This window comes from Vidua macroura, chromosome 4 (genome assembly GCF_024509145.1).
Source record: "Vidua macroura isolate BioBank_ID:100142 chromosome 4, ASM2450914v1, whole genome shotgun sequence".
In the NCBI taxonomy this organism is placed as follows: Eukaryota; Metazoa; Chordata; class Aves; order Passeriformes; family Viduidae; genus Vidua; species Vidua macroura.
Window position 1 is genome coordinate 16,981,602 of NC_071574.1, and position 17,298 is coordinate 16,998,899.

At 42.7% G+C, this 17,298-nt stretch overlaps 1 long non-coding RNA gene across 1 annotated transcript in view; it reads left to right on the forward strand.

Moving 5' to 3' along the window:
• LOC128806255 (uncharacterized) overlaps positions 1–16,193 on the forward strand; it is a 30,854-nt gene extending 14,661 nt beyond the window's left edge. The window contains exons 3-4 of the long non-coding RNA XR_008436746.1: positions 14,767–14,938; positions 15,691–16,193. This is a non-coding gene — a long non-coding RNA (uncharacterized LOC128806255). The remainder of the gene's footprint in view (positions 1–14,766; positions 14,939–15,690) is intronic.
• The last annotated feature ends 1,105 nt before the right edge of the window (positions 16,194–17,298 follow it).

The window sequence follows — 17,298 nt, forward strand, 5'->3', positions numbered from 1 at the left end:
GGAGAGCAGGGTTTGTCACATGGCACACACTGAACCTTTTGGCCATGTGGAAAATGCTTTTACTCCAAAACAGCACCTTCCATCTCCAGTACAGGGAGCTGTGGCAACACAGGACTTGGTGACATGCACAGAAGAGACTTCATCTGCTTTATGAGCTGTATAAAAATATGATTAAATGTGCTGTCCACTAAATGGGAGCAGCATCAGGATTCCAGCCAAAGAGTAATAGGATTCATCTCAAGAATATAAAATGTGGTATTTTAGTAAAATGTGAATCTTCCCTCTCAAACAGTTGCAACAGGTGTGCAGCTTTTGCTTGTTTCCATCATTAGGCTCCTCTGGCAGACATTTGATTTATTCCTATATATCTAAAATAAATTAATATATTTATTTCTGCTGGTTAGATCATGTACAAATCAATTGGCATGGCATGCTTTCCAGGAACTGCTTTAGCAGGCATATCACTGACTTCAGCATTTTATCAGGATTCTTGACTTCCGTAAGTGAAAAGAGCAAGGGGGAAACTGGGAAATACAAAAACTGCAGCAGAGAGGTAGAAAACTCTGAGATACAATGGAAGTTAATTTCCTATTAAATGTGACCAGGTATTTAAAATATTAATTGCCATCTATTGTTGTTTCAATCTTGGGTGCCCATGGAAAATGATGAATGAGAGCATGAATGATAAAAGGGTTTGTGAGAGAAATTAGATGGAAGTCATTTCTTGCTTCATTTTTCCACAAAATGTGTCTGGGGAAAGTCCAAGAATTCAGAGAAGACTTTGACCCGCCGAGGGAATGGGAATCAGCTTGGAGAATTCAGAAAAATCCAAAGACTTGGCATAAAAAGCTACTTCATAGTTGGTATGACAAAGCTAAAAAGACCAATGCCTTGCTGAATCTCATTTCTTAGAACATAGATTCCAGTTTTAATAAACAGATTTTTTTAAATATAAAGCAACAGTGCTGCTAATCTGGTCATTACTGGAATTGAATGAATTAAGATACAATTAATAGTGTTATTTCCTGTAGTGATAAATTACCTGAAGTAGTTTGGTTTTATCTTTATTACAAGTCTGTCCCTTTTTAGGGAAAAAGTTGTTCTCCTTTTTTGTTTTTCCTAAAATTGTGAGTTGATAATAAGTAGTATTGATAATATTTAATGATACTGTCAAGTGCTGCTGCTTCACTTAGAAGGAAGACCTGAAGTAATTAATTTTAATGTGCACTATGAAGTTTTGTTTATGTTTAGCTGTATCCTAACAGCTAGGTATCCTAGGTTATTCCTAAATATGTCAAAATTCATTTAAACAAGGAATTATAAATGAGGGAGTATGTTCACTTTTGCTATTCAGTAAATTTCTTGCAAAGAAACAAATACGTGTATGACAAGTTGGGCTGCAAAAGCATTACCAGGAAGTAGTCCTAGGCCAGCTTTTTTTTCTTAATTTAAAATCAGATTCATTGGGTCTGTCTTGCTGGAATGCCTTTTTCAGATAGGGTGTGTGATCACACTTCTTAAGCTTGGGACAGAAATTCTCTTGTTATATGTAAGATTTATTGAAATAGTCTACATTAAAAATAGAATTTCAGCCTAACCCAGGGCAGCAAACTAGAGAAAGCCAAGCTGATGGTTTGCATTCATAGGTAACTTTCTCTGGGTGTACATACACTCCTCTTATCCATGTAAAGAGGGGAAAATAGATGTTCCTGCTCAGTTCAGAACCATGTGAGACCTTTTAAGCCATGGCCAGCCATAAAGCATATCTGCTGCCGTGTTCCCTGCAAAGCTGCAGAGAATGGACTGGAGAAACACTAAGTCAGCATGGCTGTTGGAAGAGGTTGCTAAAGCAGACAACAGTGTAGCCACTGGGATCAATTTTTACAATGATATTCATTAAGTCATTAACAAGATAAATGAACTCTAATAAAAAATGCAGGCTCCTATGCCACATTTTACTCATCTCACTGTAGCTTAAAATTGTATATAATGATTTTATTAGACATATTACTTAATTTTTCTCAAACTGGCCATTTTATTTAGGTTAAAACTTATTAAACAGATCTTTTTCCCACACTGAAATAGGATTTCTTTTTTTAAAAATGACTTTGTATAGTGAAGCACCTTCCTAAGGTAAATAGGTTTGTGATCAATGGGCTCAAGGCTGCTCTGCTGCAGCAGCACGAGGCTCAGATGAGCTCTGCCAGTGGGACGGTGCAGAACTGCACTGCCTTGGAAAAGCGCTGGGAGTGTGAGGGGCGTTACATCCCAGCCATGCATCACCTGGGGAAGGTGATTTCTTTGGTGACTTTTACATTGGGGAGCCCTGGTAAAGCTCTGTTCAGTGCTCCTGCTGAGCTGTCCCAGGACACTCAGAGAAACACAGCTCAGTGAGCTGAAGGGCAAACCCGTGTGAGGAGCACAGCTTGTCTGGGTCACAGGGTGCCTCTGGCACAGCCACATTTCCTGCTCTTGGGAACACTTGTGAGGTTTCTCAATTAATGAATGGGAAGTGGCTCAAGAGAAGTCCAACCCAGAATACACAAACAAGTGTTCTTTGCCAGTGATCCAGAGTGAAAGAGGCTTGATAACCATGTTCTTGCATCTGTGTCATCTCTGACCTTCTTACTTCTCATCTAATCAGTTTTAGTGAGAGATTTGTCTGATCTAAATAATTCCAGCTTTGTGCAGCATCTGAGAAGCTGCTGGTCTTCCATATCCTACTGCTCAGTGCTCTTCCACAGAAAATTTTTCCTCGGGATTTACTGTAGTCCTACTCCTTTCACAAACCTCTGTAGTCTGCTCTCTCTGAAGACTGTCATTCTTCTAAAATAAACCCTAAGGAAATTAAAGAAATCCAGGTAGGAGTAAGAAAAGTGTTGTGGATATAGTGGCCAGTCTTTCCAAATGCAGTTTCCAATCAGTCAGTGTGCTGAGAGTTTGTGATACATCCTTTTGTGCTCCACTGATTCTTCTGAGCAAACTTGATGGAAAGAAAGTGGCCTGTGTCAAAACACAGTTGGTTACCATTTATTTTTCCTTTTGTGCAAGTTTTACTTAAAAACTACCTTGAATCTTTCATAGAGCTGTGTTCTGGAGTTCCATACAGATTCAAGACAGGGTACTTCTGTGATTTAAAAGTTGATTTAAAGGGCATTCAGACTGTTGCAACATGCAGGAGTAGTGCTTGGTTTTGATTCATTCAAGTCCTAGTTCCTGGATTGATTGGTTTAATAACCTTTGTTAATAAAGCAAACTGTGAATGCATTTATTCCTCTGGACTCATGGGGTAGAGAAGAGGATGTTTCAGTCTCTCAATAGCTTGTTAGCTTTGACTTCACAGAGCATGTTGGAATGCTGTGCTCTGCAATTATTACTTTATGCACACACCTCTTGCTTGAAAAGACACCTCTGTTATATTTGAAAATGCATATATTTACAGGATAGAAGTGACCTTTCAAATTTAGCTCTCAAGCTGGGTATTTATTTGAATGATCCATTTGGAGCAGTTCTTTTGCACTTCCAGTGTTTGTGGGGTTGCCTCAGGACCACAAACCAAGGGGTTTGTGGTCCTGAGGCAATAGTACTTCAGGAAAGCAGTATTACCAGAAGAAGATGATGAATAGCACACTTCAGCAAGGTTCCCAGTTATGAGTCAAGTTAAATGTTTGTTTCTTAGTAAAATCTCACCAGAAAAAAAGCATTTTCATTGTATACTTAGATTCTCCATCCTATTCCATTCAACTGTTTTCCCTTCTGAGGGGAGAGGCTTGCTGCAATGATTTAAATATTATGATAAGCCATCTGGGAAGCTGCTGACTTGTACCAAGTTTTAGTTTACTCTGTTCTTCTCAGAAAACATCTAGAAAAGCTTTTCTTTTATGGATTCTGGGAAGGCCTTTGAGAGGTGATGAATGTGGGCAGTGGCCTTCAGACTAGAACTGACTTGGGATCTTAAACCTCATTCATATTCAGCAGAGCATATGCTTCCAAATGTGATGAGAAAATTCCAAATGAGAAAATCTTCTGTCTGCCTGAAGTTTGGACATGACAGAGACGTGTATTCCATCTTACTGAGAAACTCCAAACCAAGTTTCTCATTTAGGAACCTAAAAAGCATTAGGTGGCATTTATTAAGTGTAAAGGGAAGGCTGTTTCTCAGTTTCTGGGGTTCATACTTGTACATACTTGTATGTAGTGTTCATACACTGTATAATACATACTTGTATTATATAGTGTTCATACTTCTTGTGTATTAGGGGATCCAGGGAGACAGAAGAAAATCCTATGAAATTCCTGAATGAATGTGCTCCTTTATAACTTTCCTATGCAGAAATCTATTAAATTCTATTAAATGCTCTAATTACAAGATTGAGGAAAATTTACTTGATGTTGTACTGAGCAGCAATGAAGGCAACATGTAGACAAGGTAACACAGATGTGGTTGATCCCATGTATTTAGGAAGAAAAAGTTCTGTTATTTACAAACAAAATTGTTCTCCACTGGTGCTAAGGTTTGGGAACAGAAATCATTAAGACCCTTCTGTCATTTAGAGAAAGAGAATTTAAGTTTAACTTTCTTGGTATCCTCTGGAAAGCCTTTGGAGAATTCATATACAAGCTAAAATGTGAGAATTCCAAATGCAGAAAGAAAGAAGTAAACAGAAAGGGACAAAGCAAAATGAAATCTCAGGTTGAAAATCCTATGTATTGAAAAGTTTTGTTGTAAAAAAAAAATTCCTATGTATCCTTGTTCTTTTTCATTTCCACTGTGCAAAAGGCTGAGTATACAGGGGCACATGGGAACAGCAGGGTAATGCCACCAGCCTTGGAAGGATGGCTGTTTTCTTGTAATTTATTTACCAAAAAGGTCAGCTCCAGACATGACATCTGTTTTCACTGTGATCCCCAGTTCACCACATAATTCTGTATGCTGCTGAAATGTTCAGGGAAATAAAATGAGATGAATTAGCTGTTTCAGTGGACTTCCAAAAATATTCTGAAATACTGTTGCCATTATGGGCACATAGCACTGTTCTGGATGTGATTCAGAGAGAAGCTTGGGAAGAGATACCATGAGGTGACAAAATAGCTGTCTGAAAGGAGAACCATGATGGGACAGGATGTATAGTTATTAAGTTGGAGAATAAATCCTTCAGGAAGAGAGGGATACAAAGTAAGTTTATAGCCTAGATGTGTTAGTTAATATTTATAATGTGCATCCATCTTTCTCTGTTTCTTGGCTGTGCACTGGGTCTTGGCTGGTCTTGTATCAGGCACAAATAATGACATTAAACAAAGTGATTAATGTCTGTTTGAGACAATTGGGAGGTTATTTCCAGCTTTTACAGTGCTGCTTTTTGTGCAGCACACAAGCACTGCATATGGGTGCTTGGCTAACAACACAGAGGTGTTTTATTGATCTCCTCCCGTTCCACGTCACTAAATCTGCCAATTTTCAGCCAGGCACAGCACCAAGATAATAAAGTCAGCATCCACTGCAGCTGGGTCTGGTGAAATCAAAGAAATTCTAAAACTTATGATGAAGGGAAGAAGAAGGGAGAAGAAATCCCAGAACCATGTGAGAGGTTCTGAGGTAGTGGGGATAAAGAGATTTAAAGCTAATTGGATGCCTAAAAACAGGAGCTGTCATTTAAAATGGCAAATGTAATTGTACTCTGAAATTAAAACCCAGATTTTGATGAGAGTTGTATGTTCTAAGCCATATATATATTTATCTATATATCCTTGAAAGTGCTCCAAATTAAACCAACAGATTTTATGCAGTGCAAAAATGAAGGGAGAATTATTGAGTAGAATGGTGAGAAATAGAGGACTTTTGTCTGTAACATTTTCAACACTTGTATCTACTGGAAAAAATTATTTCTATATAAAAATGTCACTTCTTGGTAAATATTGAAAAAGCATTAATGCCTGAGCTGGCTGGAAACACAAAAAAATGTGATTAATATCTGATTAATTATTAAATAACAACTTTAGTAATACATTTTCCCTGTAGACATAGTCATAGTTGGTATAACACATATTAAGATAATTCAGAAAAAGCATATCTATGTACAAGAAATATACATATTATCCAAATGGATTCAATGAAACCCGTATCAACAGTCAGCGTCTCAAAAATTAGGAAATAGCTGATATTAGCAGTTTGAGGGTTTACTTAATTTATTCCCACTTGGATTTTGGCAATATTCATTTATTCTGTAGAAAATATCCTAAGTGTACAGTAATTTTACATTAGGTTGCAATGCACAAAAGGGAATGAAACCAATTAAGTGAGCAAAAGAATGAAACAAAAGGCAAGGAGGAACACTTTACTCAGGAAGTGGCCTTGTTCTGGTACCTCATGATCAACTCCTAGATCTTGTATTTATATTTTTGTTAACAATCCAGTGAAAAAGCAAAAGGAATGTTAATTAAATTATTGATTAAATCCAGAGTTCATACTGTATTGTGAAGCACTGAGATAATGCCGTGAAGGGAAATAAATCCATTAAATGGGGCTCAATGAAATGAACAATGGTGAAATGAAATGCATTCTAATCCCTTATTATCACTACATCATGGAAACCACTTATGTAAATGTGCCTTGTGTATCTGATTAGCTGATAACAGAACAGTCCCTGTGAAACATTTTTACCCCCTTTTAAACAAGGTGTGCCAAAGTTATGGAGATACAAAGTTATCAGCCTTTTTTGGAGTACTGGAGGAGGAATTTCTTCAGTAGCGTGCATGTTTTGATAAGAATAAGCCAAATTTACTCTAAAATTTCTGTTCTGATAAAGCCTCTCTTAGAATAATGTAGGATATTCAACATCCAATTCAATACTTCCAAGATTAAAATATTCAATTCCTGTAAATGAGATAAAAATATAAATGAGAAATTTAAGATCTTGTACATGTTAATGAGGAGTAGAACTTTGACATGGATGGTCTGTGCAGACTACAGATTTACTTTCATGACTGTCAGAACACTTACATTTAAGGAAAAACAGGACAAACTTGTCCTTGTTTGTTGAGGCTGATTTGTTTTGCCTTTCTTTTGTTTTCAAGAGGTGCTGCTGCTCTGTGCTGGCTCCCAGTGACCCATTCCTCCTGGCTGCTAAAATCCATGGATACAAGATATGGCTTGTGGCCATGTTTATGTGCTGTCTCCACCTTCTGTGTTCTTGGGTTGGAGGATTACAAGTTCATAGCAGCCTCTATCAGGAATACTGCAAATCCTTTGGCTTCATGTAACTCTTGTTCATTTTGAGAGAGAACATTTGTCAGGCACTTACACCAACAGGCTGCCTTAACTGCATTTTTTATCAACTACACAGTTCATAGGTTGTAATGGTTTCTGTTATGAACAGTTTCCAGGTGTTCCCCAGAGACACGGGCAGGGCTTTCCTAGTTCCCATAGCAACACTAAAAGAAAACAACTAACTCTAGCTAAGTACCGATATTGAAATGCTAATTAGCTAATTGCTCTGTTTGTTTTCTCTAAACTACCTGGCCTCCCACCCCTCCACGCTGCCATTCTGGGACTAACATGCAAATAAAAACCCCTTAGGATCATGGGAGTATTTTTAGGAGATAAAAATGAATATAAATCAAAAACTGAACACAATAGAGGAGTCTAGATAAATGCCCTAGCTGAGGAAGAGGGAAAAACATCCCCTGACTGGCTTTTAACCGTCGCCATCACCTAAGAGAGAACAGACTATATTAGGCTCTGAGAAGCAGGGAGATAGAGACAGAGAGCCCTGGTGCTGCCACCATGGAAGGAGCGGGGACAGCTGTTGTTCTGGACTTCAGCAACAGACTCTGCACACCACGCCTCCTCATCCTCGGGCCACTGGTGTGCCACAAGGAAAGGAGAAAGGACAGCTGCTGCTCGGGACTCCAGTGACCGACTCTGCACGCCGCCTTCCTTTTGGCTGCCTGGGAAAGCTACGACCGCGGGGGCGAGCTCTGCGTCGAGCCCCCTGCCCAGATGATCTTTTTAATAAAGAGCTGAACATTAATAAAGGCATTAGCCCTGTTCATTTCAATTTGGGGGCTCGTCCGGGATAGCCACGCCCGAAGAGGGCCCCCCGGACAGCTGGACAGCTCAACCATCTGCTTCGAGGGACCCTCGGGAGTTGCTGGCTACCTTCAGACCCTAGGATCCGCGTGAGACAAGCAACGCAGAGGAGCATCGGATGGGTAAGAAAAACCGGGAGACGAGCGAATGAGTGAGTGAGTGAGACGGGGGCCGGCAGCTCGGACCCCCGAAGTGAGAGGGACCCGCTAGTACCGCGTTTCCGGACTCCTGCGAAGGGGCCGGCCGGGAACGGGGGGAAGTGAGTGGAATAGAGGAGCGACTGAGGCGTCTCCTTAGAAGTAAAGCAGGCCCTCCTCCGAGCGTGTGGAGGTGCCCTATGGGCAAAGTAAGTCCCTGGCAATCAGGGCAAGGGGAATATCCCCAGCAGGGCAGGTGGGATGTGGAGGTCCTAGAGGACATGTCCCCGGCGCCGGCAGGATGGGATAGGACGGCAGGTGGGATGTCCCTGGCAGGTAGGGCAGGGTGTCCTAGCAGGCAGGAGTGACATGTACCTGGCAGGTAGAGGGCATGTACCTGGCAGACAGAAAGCATGTCCCCGACAGGCAAAAGGCATGTCCCTGCCAGGCAGGACAGGACAACAGGGCAGGTGGGATGTCCAAGCAGGCAGGAGCGTCATGTCCCCACCGGGCAGAGGGCATGTCCCCGCCAGGCAGGAGAGGATAACAGGGCATGTAGGGCGGGATGTCCTAGCAAGCAGGAGCAGCAAGTCCCGCTAGGCAGAGGGTATGTCCCCAGCAGGCAGGACAGGATAACAGGGCAGGTAGGATGTCCATGGCAGGCATGGATGGAGGTCCCCGTCAGAGCAGATAGGGGAATGGCCCTGGAAGGCAGGGCAGGATGTCCCCGTCAGAGCAGGCAATAACCCAAGTAAGCAGAAAGGCAGGAAGGCAAGGAAGCTAAGTCTAGTAGGAGAGTAAGGCAAGGGGGCTTGGCCGGAGTTCGAGTGTAAGGCTCGGCAGGACGTTCGACCTTACCTTGGCAGGGAGACCAAGCTTCCCAAGCCTAGTAGGGTCAGGCAAGGGAGCTTGGCCGGAGTTTGAGTGTAAGGCTCGGCAGGACATTCGACCTTACCTCGGCAGGGAGACCAAGTTTCCCAAGCCTAGTAGGAGAGTCAGGCAAGGGGGCTTGGCCGGAGTTCGAGTGTAAGGCTCGGCAGGACGTTCGACCTTACCTCGGCAGGGAGACCAAGCTTCCCAAGCCTAGTAGGGTCAGGCAAGGGGGCTTGGCCGGAGTTCGAGTGTAAGGCTCGGCAGGACGTTCAACCTTACCTCGGCAGGGAGACCAAGCTTCCCAAGCCTAGTAGGGTCAGGCAAGGGGACTTGGCCGGAGTTCGAGTGTAAGGCTCGGCAGGATGTTCAACCTTACCTCGGCAGGGAGACCAAGCTTCCCAAGCCTAGTAGGGTCAGGCAAGGGGGCTTGGCCGGAGTTCGAGTGTAAGGCTCGGCAGGACATTCGACCTTACCTCGGCAGGGAGACCAAGCTTCCCAAGCCTAGTAGGGTCAGGCAAGGGAGCTTGGCCAGAGTTCGAGTGTAAGGCTCGGCAGGACGTTCGACCTTACCTCGGCAGGGAGACCAAGCTTCCCAAGCCTAGTAGGGTCAGGCAAGGGGGCTTGGCCGGAGTTCGAGTGTAAGGCTCGGCAGGACGTTCGACCTTACCTCGGCAGGGAGACCAAGCTTCCCAAGCCTAGTAGGGTCAGGCAAGGGGGCTTGGCTGGAGTTCGAGTGTAAGGCTCGGCAGGACGTTCGACCTTACCTCGGCAGGGAGACCAAGCTTCCCAAGCCTAGTAGGGTCAGGCAAGGGGGCTTGGCCGGAGTTTGAGTGTAAGGCTCGGCAGGACGTTCGACCTTACCTCGGCAGGGAGACCAAGCTTCCCAAGCCTAGTAGGGTCAGGCAAGGGAGCTTGGCCAGAGTTCGAGTGTAAGGCTCGGCAGGACGTTCGACCTTACCTCGGCAGGGAGACCAAGCTTCCCAAGCCTAGTAGGGTCAGGCAAGGGGGCTTGGCCGGAGTTCGAGTGTAAGGCTCGGCAGGACGTTCGACCTTACCTCGGCAGGGAGACCAAGCTTCCCAAGCCTAGTAGGGTCAGGCAAGGGGGCTTGGCCGGAGTTCGAGTGTAAGGCTCGGCAGGACGTTCGACCTTACCTCAGCAGGGAGACCAAGCTTCCCAAGCCTAGTAAGAAGGTTAGGCAAAAGGCCAAGTAAGAGTTTGGGCAGGACTTAGCAGGGGTACAAGGCTAGAAAGTCCATCAAGGAGTTCAAAACTTAGGCCAAAGAGAAAAAGAACAGAAGACAATAGATAAGAGTATGACTAGTGATTGTCCTGGCCAAGAGACAATGTAAAGTGCCAAGAGGGGAATTTAGTTAAAAGAGATTAAGTTTAGTCAAGTGATTCAAAATACGAAATTGGGAGGGGTCAGATGCGCTTTAGCTGCCTGTCAGTATATTCCATTTTAGATAGAAGCACCATTTAAGGTATATATTTTTTTTGTTTTTGAGGCCTGAAAATGGGAAGAGGTTATAGGAAAAGAGCAAATCCTTCCAAAGCAAAGAGAATTCCCCCTAACAGCCCCTTGGGGCAACTGTTAGACTAATGGGATTCTCGGGAGATCATGAAGGATCTAGACAAGAGCAAGATGATACTTTACAGTATAGGAAGTATGGCCGAAGTTAGAATTACGGGGAGAGTGGCCGTGGTATGGAACCCAAGATCAGTGGATGTGTAATCAGAAGAGAGGGCCTTGATATAGAACAACTATCTCATGCAGCTTGCTGGCTGGAGAATTCTATAAATAATGAGACTGTGAGAATATGCAAGTTACAAAGAAATAGAGAGGAAGACAAAGGGAATAGAGAGGGGGAGACTAGAAAAATAAAGGAATGGGACCCCCTCGATTGCCTGTCCCCTTCTGCTCCTGTTACTTCCCCAACAGTTTCCCCAGTTGGTCCTTCAGCCCCTCCTATTAAGTCCCTGATTCCTTTCCCCCATTTTCCCACCTCTGTTTCATCATCCCTTCCCTTAGTTTCCTCAACCATCTCCCCAACTCCCTCTTCCCCTTCTCCAGCTGGAGTTTCCTTGCCTCCTCCCACTTGGGAGCTGAGGCCACCTTTGCCCAGGGTTGGTTCATCACCTGGCATGCCCCCTGGCCTCCAGTGTCTCTCTCCACTACTATTTCCCTGCTTGGTGCCTTAGAAAAAGGGCCGTATTGTAGCACCCGATCCAAAGCACCAAGGGTGGAGGGGCTCTTTCCCCTTAGAGGGGTTCCTATGGGTAGAGCAGCTGGGGGAGTTAGGTTTGTGGATGCACCTTTGGCAGCTTCTGAAGTCTGGGGATTTGGGAAAGAGCTAAGAAATTTAGTGGAAGACCCCGTTGGAATATCTAGCCAGTTGGACCAGTTTCTAGGGCTGAGTATTTGTACCTGGGGAGACCTGAGCTATTCTAAGCATTCTGTTCTTTCTGAGAAAGGTCCAGATGATCTGAGCAGCAGGGGTGAAGATATGGGAAAGAGAGGGTGGATTGGGGCCCCCAGGGAACCAGGGGATGCCCTTGGTGGACCCCAACTGGAGTCCCAGCCAACAAGAAGGTAGGCAAAACGTGAGAGACTATAGGTCCCTCATGATAAGAGGGATCAAAGAGTATCCCTAGGGGAAGCAACACGAAATTGGCCTTTGATGGTACTCAGGAGAAGGATGAGACCCCGGCAATTTGGCTTAACCAACTAAAACGAAATTTCCAGTTATATTCAAATATAGACCCAGATAGCCCAGAGGGTCAAGTCCTCTTAAAGGTCTAGTTTGCCACCAAATCCTGACCCGATATTAGACAAAAACCAGAAAAGATAGAGGACTGGCAAGCAAAGAACATCAATGAGTTGCTCAAAGAAGCCCTAAGAATGTATTTAAGTAGGAAAGTAATCACAGCAGCAGCAGCTATCCTGATAAAAGAAGCCCAAAAATTGATCCTGCAAGAGAAAATTAAAGTACAAACATATACTAGTGATCGTAGATCACCTCACTCACTGGGTGGAGGCTTTCCCAACCAAAAAGGAAACTGCAGGAAGTTGCAAGAATAATTTTAGAAAACATCATACCACGATATGGGCTAGTCAATAACATTGACTTGGACCAAGGTCCACATTTTGTCGCTCAAACTTTACATCAAGTAACAAAAGCCCTGGGGATAAGGTGGAGGTTGCACACCCCATGGCATCCTCAAAGCTCTAGAAGGGTGGAAAGGATGAATAGAACTCTTAAAAATGTGTTAACTAAATTAATTGAAGAAACAAAGATGAATTGACTCAGGTGTTTACCTCTCGCTCTCTTGCGCATCAGAACCAGACCTTGGTCTGACACAGGGGTCTCTCCCTATGAAATAATGTTTGGACCCCCTTTTTTTTAATCACCCCTTTCAGTACAGCAGATTATCTGGAAGGGGAGGCAGCAACTCAGAAATATTTAGAGGTCATAGGAAAATCCCTAGAAGGCCTCCGAAAGAAGGGGTATCTCTCCCAAACTTCCCCTCTGGACGCCAATGCCCACATCAGTCTTGGGAATTGGGTGTTGCTAAAGTCCTGGTACACTACCACTCCATTAACCCCCAAATTCGAAGGACCTTTCCAGGTACTACTCACCACACACACTGCGGTATGGACCTAAGAAAAAGGCTGGACCCATGTCACCAGAGTTAAAGGACCAGTGCCACCCCCAGACGCCAGACCAGACCCAACAGTGTCACCCGCCTCCTCTTGTGCATGGACAGTAATTAAGAAACCAGAGGACTTAAAATTAACTTTAAAGAAGACTTGCTAGAGGCTGATATACAGTAAGGTGTTAATAACTGTTTCTGAGTTAAAGTACCATAGAAAAGGTTTAAGTACTTAGTAATTGTTTAATAAGACTATGTGTCCTTTAGCCAAAGGAGTTACCTAAAAAAAAAAAAAAAAAACTTAGTTTCTAAAGAACACTAGAATTACCCTCAGGCCTGAGTAAAAGCATACAAAAGCCAAAAGAAGTTAGCCCTCAAAAGCCAAAGACTGTAAGTTGATGCAGGCTTAAGCCCGATCAAAGAAGTAGAGGAGGGATTTGTTATGAACAGTTTCCAGGTGTTCCCCAGAGACACGGGCAGGGCTTTCCTAGTTCCCATAGCAACACTAAAAGAAAACAACTAACTCTAGCTAAGTACCGATATTGAAATGCTAATTAGCTAATTGCTCTGTTTGTTTTCTCTAAACTACCTGGCCTCCCACCCCTCCACGCTGCCATTCTGGGACTAACATGCAAATAAAAACCCCTTAGGATCATGGGAGTATTTTTAGGAGATAAAAATGAATATAAATCAAAAACTGAACACAATAGAGGAGTCTAGATAAATGCCCTAGCTGAGGAAGAGGGAAACACATCCCCTGACTGGCTTTTAACCGTCGCCATCACCTAAGAGAGAACAGACTATATTAGGCTCTGAGAAGCAGGGAGATAGAGACAGAGAGCCCTGGTGCTGCCACCATGGAAGGAGCGGGGACAGCTGTTGTTCTGGACTTCAGCAACAGACTCTGCACACCACGCCTCCTCATCCTCGGGCCACTGGTGTGCCACAAGGAAAGGAGAAAGGACAGCTGCTGCTCGGGACTCCAGTGACCGACTCTGCACGCCGCCTTCCTTTTGGCTGCCTGGGAAAGCTACGACCGCGGGGGCGAGCTCTGCGTCGAGCCCCCTGCCCAGCTGATCTTTTTAATAAAGAGCTGAACATTAATAAAGGCATTAGCCCTGTTCATTTCAGTTTCCAGACAGGTGCAGATTTTTTTGAGATATGTGTAATCTGCATTTTTTTAATATGTTGTGTAAATACTCAATTTGCTATTTAGTTAATAATGCTAAAATAGGTGCATAAATAAAGGTGCTGGTTTAGTATAATTAGCACAGCTGTTCATGGCTTTGTTTCAGATACCAGTGGTGTTTATTTCATGGCAAAGATAGGACAAAATGGAGCTGGGATTAGCTTGAGGATTCCAACCGAAGGAACTGCCTGAACAGCAGTTTCTTGGCAGAAGTCATGCAAGAAGGAGGAATTCTTAAATAAACAAAGCAGCCCATTGCAGCATCCAAAAGTGCTTCTTACTACTTAGGAACAACAGGCCTTCTTTTTTTTTTTTTTTGGTCTGGGAAAAGCAGACTTAGTTTGTGATAGGAACCTCTGGCTTGAGTTTTCAAGCTTAACAGATGAGACTTGTCTGTTTGCAATACTGTGCAGGAAAAAGGCACCTTTCAGGCAGCCCAGTCTCCAATAATTAGTACCTGAGCTCCATAAACACCTCATTTTATCAGTGCTTCTGTCACCATCCATGTGTGAAGTCGTGAGCTCCTCTGGGTGTAGGCCATAAATGAACGGGTAACATTAACTGAATAGGATGTAAATCAGGGCCCCATAAAGCTCATCAGTGAGCAGGGATCAATAGGAAGGAAACAGTAAAATTTAAGCTATTTTTTGCTCTGATAAATAAATTGATTTCTCTGTTGATTTCAGTTATGTTCATCATTTACAGGTCCATAAGTATATCCTGGAGATACATCCTATGTATAATAAACAGAAATATTTACAGTTAATAGTTGGGAATTAGAATAGCTCTAGTTTTTAATCTGTATTTCTCTTTCACACTTGTCCAGGTACCTGGAATTTTCACCATTCCAGTCAATGCAACAAGGCATTTTGTCTTGGAGAAAAGAGGCAATTATTTCTATTGGGAAAGCTCCCAGATGAGCACATCCTCTTGCTCCCAAGGCTAAGATGGTCACCACTGTCAGTGATCCATGGGTGCAGACACACTCCTGGAACCAGGTACAGTGATGTAATCTTCTGTTGCCACCATTCCTGTGGATTTCCCCTCTGTTACACCATCAAAGAGTTCAATGTGCACCTCTGCTGCATCTGGAACAGCCACATGGGTTGAACACATTCAGCAAGGTTGTGGCCCTGCTGTGACCCTCCAACAACAGACTGGGATGTAAAAACAATTCTCCAGCAGCACCAGGCTGTGCCTGAGGATCCAGCAGTCCTGAAACCTTTCCTGGGCACTGGGAAAAGAAAAAACTTGTTAGCCGTGTTAAAGGAACAGCTGAAAGAACCGGCATTTTGTCAAGGCTTATTTTCTTCCTCCGTCTGTCTCTTCCCTTTTCTATCTACCTGTTTTGGGTTTTCTTCATTTTGAATTAAAGTTCTGACTGTTATGGAGTTTTCTGAAAGCCTGGAGAAAACATACGTGTTGATTAAAGTTAAGGAAATTCTTGAAAATAAAAGTTTTGAAAGTAGAAGTTGGTTTTGGGTCAGTGTTTAAATAAATGCAGAAGAAAAAAAAAAAAAAAAAGCAATAAAACAATCCTGAAATACAAATACAGTGTTTTAAGGGCAATTTTGATTTATTTAAGGAAATTCTTCAGACTTAGTGATTTCTTTTGCAAACATGAAAAAACAATTTTTCTGTTTAGAATAATTATATAAAAAGGTAGATTTAAAGCACTGTTACATAGTAGTTTTAAGACATGAAGAGTTTTAAAACTCATTTATTGAAACAGCCTGTACTTTTTTTTCAGGACCTGACCTAAACTTAATTACAGTCAAAGGTGGAACTCCAGCAGTTGATAAAATATGCTAATCTACTATCTTCAGTTAAGATGAGTATTGGAAAGAAGATTTCAGACCAAAAAAAAAGACCAAATTTCAGCTAAGAAGAAATTTTGGAACTTTGTGTTTCAGAAGTGCCTGTGATTCAGCACTTTATTATTGCTGGCAACATTGGCACAGCTTAGGGGTATCAGCCCCTTTTTAAATGCATATTCCCTTCACAGTGGATTCTGAAAGCCTGTCAGATAAATCAACCCTTTTTGCAGCATTTACATCTGTACTCAGCCTTCAGTGTTGCTGCAATCTCTGTGGGACTTAAACGAATCCTTAAATGCTGCCCTTAGAGACATTTTCCTGAGGAACTAATTTTCTGGAACACGGCCTCTAAATGCATGGAAAACCAGCAAAGCTTCTTTGTCTTCCCATTTCCTGAACTTCAGATCCATTATAAAAACACTGATTTTCAAAAGTTCTTCCAAAGGAGCTCTTTTCTTGTCACTGTGTGTCACTCTGTCAGTCACATTTCAAGCCACAGATTTGAAATCCGACCTGCAGAAGCAGCTACCTTTGTCATAAATTTAACTTAAATTTATGTTATAAATTTAAACATAAATTTATAACATAATTTTAAGCTTCTCTGTGGGACTTTCAATTAGGATTTTTTTTTTTAAGGAAAAAAAAAAGAACACTGAAAGTGTCAGTCCAAACACAGTGAGCAAATGCTAGTGTATGGGAGGCCTACACATACTGCCTTCTAATTCAGACTCCAGGATGATCAGGAACATAAAATGCCAAATATTGAAGGAAAATGTTATATATGCAATTCATGCAGTTGTGGGTGCATGTAATAAACTGTAGTTATAAATGTTATACACTGTAGCCATAAAATGTTTTAGAGTTACTGTAAAAACCAAGGCGAAAGGAATTCACAGATTAAGTTGCCAGGCGCCTAATTAACATTCAAAAAGCCCTAGCCAGCAATAACGAGCGGGCCATCAAGTCACACCCAAGCTAAACCCAGACAGATGGTGCCAAAGCCAAGACCCAGACCCACCCCCAGGAGCAGAGACAAAGAGAATGAAGTCCCAGAGAGCTATTGTCCCCTTACCAGAGATATCTGGACAATATGGGCGAGTAGATGAACAACTGCCAAGAAGACATCAGCAGTGAGGACGCCTCCTCCATGAGAGAGGACTGCATGAATATGCAATAGCTTATTGCTGAGGGCAAAATAAAACATATAAAAACCCTCTGCCGAAATACAATGGTGTGCAAACTCAAAGGAGGCACTGACTCTGTCAATTTGCACCCAGAGCTGCTCTGTAGACTGTGGGCAAATCCCGACCAAGCTGCAGTCGGAGCGAATTCAAACTCTAAATTGTTATGCGATTGCAAATAAATTTAGTTAGTTAGTGTGAAAAATGCATATTTTATGATTGGCTTTTTGCAATAGTTACAATGAATATTATATATGTAACGTTGGAAAGTTATGCTGTATTAATTCTCTCAAGTAGTGTGTTGAATGTATTTTTAGGTTATAACACAATGTTAAAATAGAAACTATACTATGTAAGATA